Below are 6,235 nucleotides of genomic sequence, written 5' to 3' on the forward strand. Positions count from 1 at the left end.
TCTCTAAGATGAAGAATCTCAGTCTTTTTAATCCTTCTATGGAAGCTATTCCATACCCCTCATCTTTTTCATTTCCTTTTCCTATTCCAATATATCTTTGTTGAGGTGGGTCGACCAGAACCTCACTCAGTATTCAAGGTATGGGCATACTATGGATTTCTGTAGTGGCATTATGATATTTTCTGACGTATCTCTCCCTTTCCTAATGGTCCCTAACATTCTGTAAGCTTTTTTTGTCTGCTGCTGCACATTGAGCAAATGTTTTCAGAGAATTATCCATGATGACACCAATATCTCTTTCTTGAGCTAATTTAGATCCCATCACAGATCCCTTGACAGTTCAATATATATTTCAGTTGAGGGGTTTTTTTTGCTTGTTGACATCCTCATTTTGTGATATGTTGAATCCAGAAGGATTCTTTTGTTTTGGATTTTAATTTCAATCATGGAGTCATTTTAAAATGGAAAGCCATTGTGTGTGTGTGAGAGAGAGAGAGAGAGAGAGAGAGGCTACCATCAACTGAAAGAAAGTGTTACGAGAGAACTGGATTTGACATAACCTGCAGCTATCTTGTGCACTTAGCCACCATAAGCTGAAAGCGAGGACATGATGTAGCAAGGAAGAATTTGGTCTTGCTTAGACAATCAGCTGCACAGTTGCAGTATTACTAACATGGAGCTGACCTTAAGCCTGGGTGTCTGTAATTATAAGTTTCTTACTTCAGTTGCTTTACTGGTAAGTAGAAATTATGAGTTCTTTGCTGTTGCTAGGGAAATGGTCAGCTTATTAGAAGTTACTTTGAGTTATTATTTGTTTTGAGTTACTTATTAAAAGATTAATTGGAAAGAGTTTGGATTTTCTATGAGCAAGAAGACACTGACAATCTCCCCAGCAGCTCAGAGGAAGGCTCACCACCCGAAATCTGCTGTTCCCATTCAGCACCACCTCAGACTTTCGGTAACTATATTCTATGGTTCTCTAGAGTATTGCTATGTTAGATGTGTGCTTTGAACTCAATAAACACAAGTATTTAGGGGTGGAACCGCTCTTTTGTGTGTACCAATCATTTATTAGACGGAGGTGCTGTGTACCCCGCTGATTTATTTTCTGATACAACCTGGAAAACAGAGACTAGTTGCCATAGCTTTGGGTTCAGATAACGCTGGGTAACAAAGGAACCTTTTGTATATAATATAAGCATCAACTCCCATTAGGACTCAAGACCATAAGATGAGGAAGGGGAAGACCATGGGAACTAAATACTTATTCTGCACTTGGCTTAAGCCTACAATCAGTAATTTAATGAATAAAACTCACCATTTAGATCTGGTTTAGGTGGTTATAACTATGTCTCTTGAGGCTTGAAAAATCCACATCCTTGAATGATGTAGTTAAGTTGACCTAACCCTCAGTGTAGACAGTGCTAGGTCGATGGGAGAATTCTCCCAGCTACTGCCTCCTGGGGAGGTGGAGTACCAATGCTGACGGGAGACTTCCCTTTGGTGTAAGTAGTGTCTTCACTGAAGTGCTACAGCTGCAGCGGTGCAGTGTTTGAAGTGTAGAAAAGCCATTAGTTATGAATCGCATGAAATCCACTTTGGGCCATTTTACCATAAGTGTTTCAATAGATGCGTCACATCTTGGCTGATAAATAATTTTGTTTCTTTTGTTCTTAGGCTGCTAGAACTGCAAAGCCTGGCAGTTCAGTTATAAATGAAACAAATCCCAAGTACTGGAAAGAACATACTGATGGCAAAGAAAAGTCTGCCTCATGACCCAGACAGAACGAATGCTCATTAGTCAGCTCTATTAGAACAATGGATAAAGCTTCTGAGAGTGAAGGTGGCCTCGCTTAAGACTTTTTGACTCAGGCTGCTTTGTCAATTTAGGTCAACAGCTCTGCTAGTAAGGCTAATAGCAGTATGTCTCCAGGCGTTGTCAGTCTGGCACTTTGATCTTGACAGAGCAGCTGAACGATATGCAAGAAAAAGGGGGTGTTGGGAGGAGGAGAGGGAATCTCTGTTGAAAGGCAGCAGTCAAAAGACATTGTCTCAAGAAAATTTCTCAGTTGCAAGAAACCTAGCACAGCTTGAACCATTTCCCTGAATTATTTAACTGGGGAAAAATACACCAAAAACCTCCTTTAATGGAAAAGTCAGAGTGCACGTGATGTGCATGTTCAACAAAATTAGGTAATTGGAGGTTTATTTGCTGAATGTCCTAAATAATAAGCAGGAAACCCAAGAAGAAGGAGGTTACAATGTAATAGCTTAAGGGAAAGGTTAAAGCGATCTGGATGGCCCCACATTGAAGAGTGGAAAAAATAAACCATTTTGATGAAAAACAGATGCCATGTCATTGCTCAGGTTGAGTGAGTAGACTTGAACCTATCAAATAATGACTTAATTACAGAGACCCATAACATTAAAAGAATTGAATGATTAACGTCTGCAAAACTATCCAGATTTACAGAGGATCATTACTGAACCACTATGCTGGAATAGATTTAGTAGTGCGTGCTGGGAAACCTACTTTAGCTGTCTGAGATCTATTGTCTGGACTCAGAAACAGAGTGATCCAGTGGACAGGGCATCTCACTGGGAGTCAGGAGACCTGTTTGGGTTTTTTTAATTCTTGATTCTACCACTGCCCTGCTGTATGACCTCAGGCAAATCACTTCATCTTTCTGTGCCTCAATTTCCTACCTGTGAAATCATGCTTTCTTTTGAAAAGCACTGAGATCTACAGATAAAAATCGTTCTCAATGAATTATTAACATCTTGAAAATATGATTAAGGGAAGAATAATTAGAGATATTTACAAGTGTGTAAAGGTGACATTGGCACAGTTTAGGATTGGAGATCTTACATGAAACCTAAATAGTTTGTATGTCACTGGGCTATTTTTAAAAGTGTATGCTTGTAAGAATCTTATGAAACTATCCACTTTGCAATAATGTATATTCTTAAAGCTTTCTTGCATACAGAAAATGATGGCTATTGCAGAGCAACCTGAATTGTTCAAGTACCAGAAAGAACATGAGCAGCTGATGAAAGAACTGAATGTATGGACAGAAGGTGGGTGATGTAATAGCTTTTATTGGAAGAACTTCTGTTGGAGAGAGAGCAAGACATGCTTTCAAGCCACATAATGCTCTTCTTCAGGTCTGTATAGGGGTATCAGGCATCGGATGAAGGTATAAAACTCAAAGGAAACCAGCCTGGAATAACAGTATTCAATTAACCATACTGGTGAATGCATCATTGTTACTGTTTTTACAAAACTTCTGACAGGTTTTCTTTATTCTCCCTGTTCACCTTCTAAAATTAGACACAGAGAGCTAGGTTGCAACTGGCTTTAATGAAGTTGTACAGGGGAGAAAAGAGTTATGGGTGCTCTCTCACCTTCCTGCAAAGCCTATCCAGATTGCCATTGTGTGGTTGGGATAGGAAACAGGCTCAACAGGGCTCCTTCTTCCCCACTCTCCCTGTAGGTGGGTGGAAAACAGGAGAGGAAGGGAGTGCCTTGGCTCCACTCACCAATACGTTTAACAGCCGAGCTGGTTCAGAGTGGAGGGAAGTGGGCATGTTGCTCCCTATGAAAAGGCAATCAGAACTCCCTCCCCCAGAACAGGGAAGCTAGGAAAGGAATGGTAACTCTGAAAGTCACATTCCTTCTTTGGACTATTCCTGGGGCAGTGCAGTCCTCAGACAGGGTGAGATATGGGATGTTAAGTCTCAGACAAGCCAAGTATGAGGTAGAAACATCCTTAGGTCATCTCATCCACCCCTCAAGGGCCAATGCAGGAGTGTCTCCTATTCTATCCATCCTTACGTGTGTCAAGCAATGAGGCTCCTATTACTTTGGGGGAGATTGTTGTATTGTCTGATAAATCTAACCATTAGGTATTTTTCCTTGATATTCACTTTACACTTTAACTACATTCTAACAGTGAACCAGAGAAAGGTTTGGCATGTGTAAACAAAATTGAGCGATTGCAGTTTGATATACCCTTGGGTGATGGAACTCAAGATCTCCCAATAGCAAGGTCAAATGCAAAATGTTTTAGTTCTTCATTTAAAGACATCCCAACTGCTGTATAAGGGGATAAATATGAAGACTTTCCACTCTGTCTGAGAACATCAAGATGAATCAGAAGCCAGACTCGTTTGACCTTGGAGGCTGCTCAAGAAGATACATCCTTCATACAAATGAACAATCTTTTCCTGGCAGTATGACATTGTTGTCTGTTTCACATGATGTACTGGTTTCCTATGTCATATTTAAGTGCCTCCAAAAAGTTATATTAGTGCTAGTGTGGCTTGATATTTGTACAGTAACTGGCTGTGTCACTTCTGTTAATACTCTCTCAGGAAGCCAAATAAATGGTGCCAAAGAAGAGTCAGAATTTGCTATAGTATATTACGTTATTTTACAAACATATAATGAAACAAATAAAACAAAAATGTGTCAATGTCAACACAAGGAATGGATAATAGGAAATAATACCTATGACTATTCAAATATCTTCTCTATCTGTACAGGACTCCTATTCTTAAGAAAGGAAAAAAGTGTGATAGTTTGACATCTGTAGTATGCAAGGTCTTGGAAAAAATTTTGAAGGAGAAGGTAGTTAAGGACATTGAAGTCAGTGGTAAATGGGACAAAATACAGCATGGTTTTACAAAAGGTAGATCGTGCCAAACCAACCTGATCTCCTTCTTTGAGAAAGTAACAGATTTTTTAGACAAAGGAAACGCAGTGGATCTAATTTACCTAGATTTCAGTAAGGCGTTTGATACCATGCCACATAGGGAGTTTTTAGTTAAATTGGAAAAGATGGGGATCAATATGAAAATTGAAAGGTGGATAAGGAATTGGTTAACAGGGAGACTACAGCGGGTCCTGCTGAAAGGTGAACTGTCAGGCTGGAGGGAGGTTACCAGTGGAGTTCCTCAGGGATCAGTTTTGGGACCAATCTTATTTAATCTTTTTATTACTGACCTCAGCACAAAAAGTGGGAGTGTGCTAATAAAGTTTGCGGATGATACAAAGCTGGGAGGTATTGCCAATTTAGAGAAGGACTGGGAAATCATACAGGAAGATTTGGATGACCTTGTAAACTGAAGTAATAGTAATAGGATGAAATTTAATAGTGAAAAGTGTAAGGTTATGCATTTAGGGATTAATAACAAGAATTTTAGTGATAAGCTGGGGACGCATCAATTAGAAGTGATGGAGGAGGAGAAGGACCTAAGAGTATTGGTTGATCATAGGATGACTATGAGCTGCCAATGTGATATGGCAGTGAAAAAAGCTAATGAGGTCTTGGGGTGCATCAGGAGAGGTATTTCCAGTAGGGATAAGGAGGTTTTAGTACTGTTATACAAGGCACTGGTGAGACCTCACCTGGAATACTGTGTGCAGTTCTGGTCTCCCATGTTTAAGAAGGATGAATTCAAACTGGAACAGGTACAGAGAAGGGCTACTAGGATGATCCGAGGAATGGAAAACTTGTCTTATGAAAGGAGACTCAAGGAGCTTGGCTTGTTCAGCCTAACTAAAAGAAGGTTGAGGGGAGATATGATTGCTCTCTATAAATATATCAGAGAGATAAATACCAGAGAGGGAGAGGAATTATTTAAGCTCAGTACCAATGTGGACACAAGAACAAATGGATATGAACTGGTCATTGGGAAGTTTAAACTTGAAATTAGATGAAGGTTTCTAACCAGCAGAGGAGTGAAATTTTGGAATAGCCTTCCAAGGGAAGCAGTGAGGGCAAAAGACCTATCTGGCTTTAAGATTAAACTCGATAAGTTTATGGAGATGGTATAATGGGATAACATGATTTTGGTAATTAACTGATCTTTAAATATTCATGGTAAATAGGCCCAATGGCCTGTGATGGGATGTTCGATGGGGTGGGATCTGAGTTGTTACAGAAAATTCTTTCCTAGGTATCTGGCTGGTGAATCTTGCTCATATGCTCAGGGTTTAGCTGATCGCCATATTTGGGGTCAGGAAGGAATTTTCCTCCAGGGCAGATTGGAAGAGGCCCTGGCAGTTTTTCACCTTCCTCTGTAGCATGGGGCATGGGTCATTTGCTGGAGGATTCTCTGCTCCTTGAAGTCTTTAAACCACAATTTGAGGACTTCAATAGCTCAGACATAGGTGAGAGGTTTTTCACAGGAGTGGGTGGGTGAGATTCTGTGGCCTGCGTTGTGCAGGTCA

General features: G+C 40.1%; 1 long non-coding RNA gene across 1 annotated transcript; it reads left to right on the forward strand.

The window, feature by feature from the left end:
• The first annotated feature begins 583 nt into the window (after window positions 1–583).
• On the forward strand, window positions 584–4,394 carry LOC122465042. The gene is made up of 3 exons (XR_006289572.1): window positions 584–736; window positions 872–958; window positions 1,678–4,394. It is a non-coding gene; the product is annotated as an uncharacterized LOC122465042 (long non-coding RNA).
• Window positions 4,395–6,235: the final 1,841 nt, after the last annotated feature.

This window comes from Chelonia mydas, chromosome 3 (genome assembly GCF_015237465.2).
Source record: "Chelonia mydas isolate rCheMyd1 chromosome 3, rCheMyd1.pri.v2, whole genome shotgun sequence".
Lineage (NCBI taxonomy): Eukaryota > Metazoa > Chordata > Testudines > Cheloniidae > Chelonia > Chelonia mydas.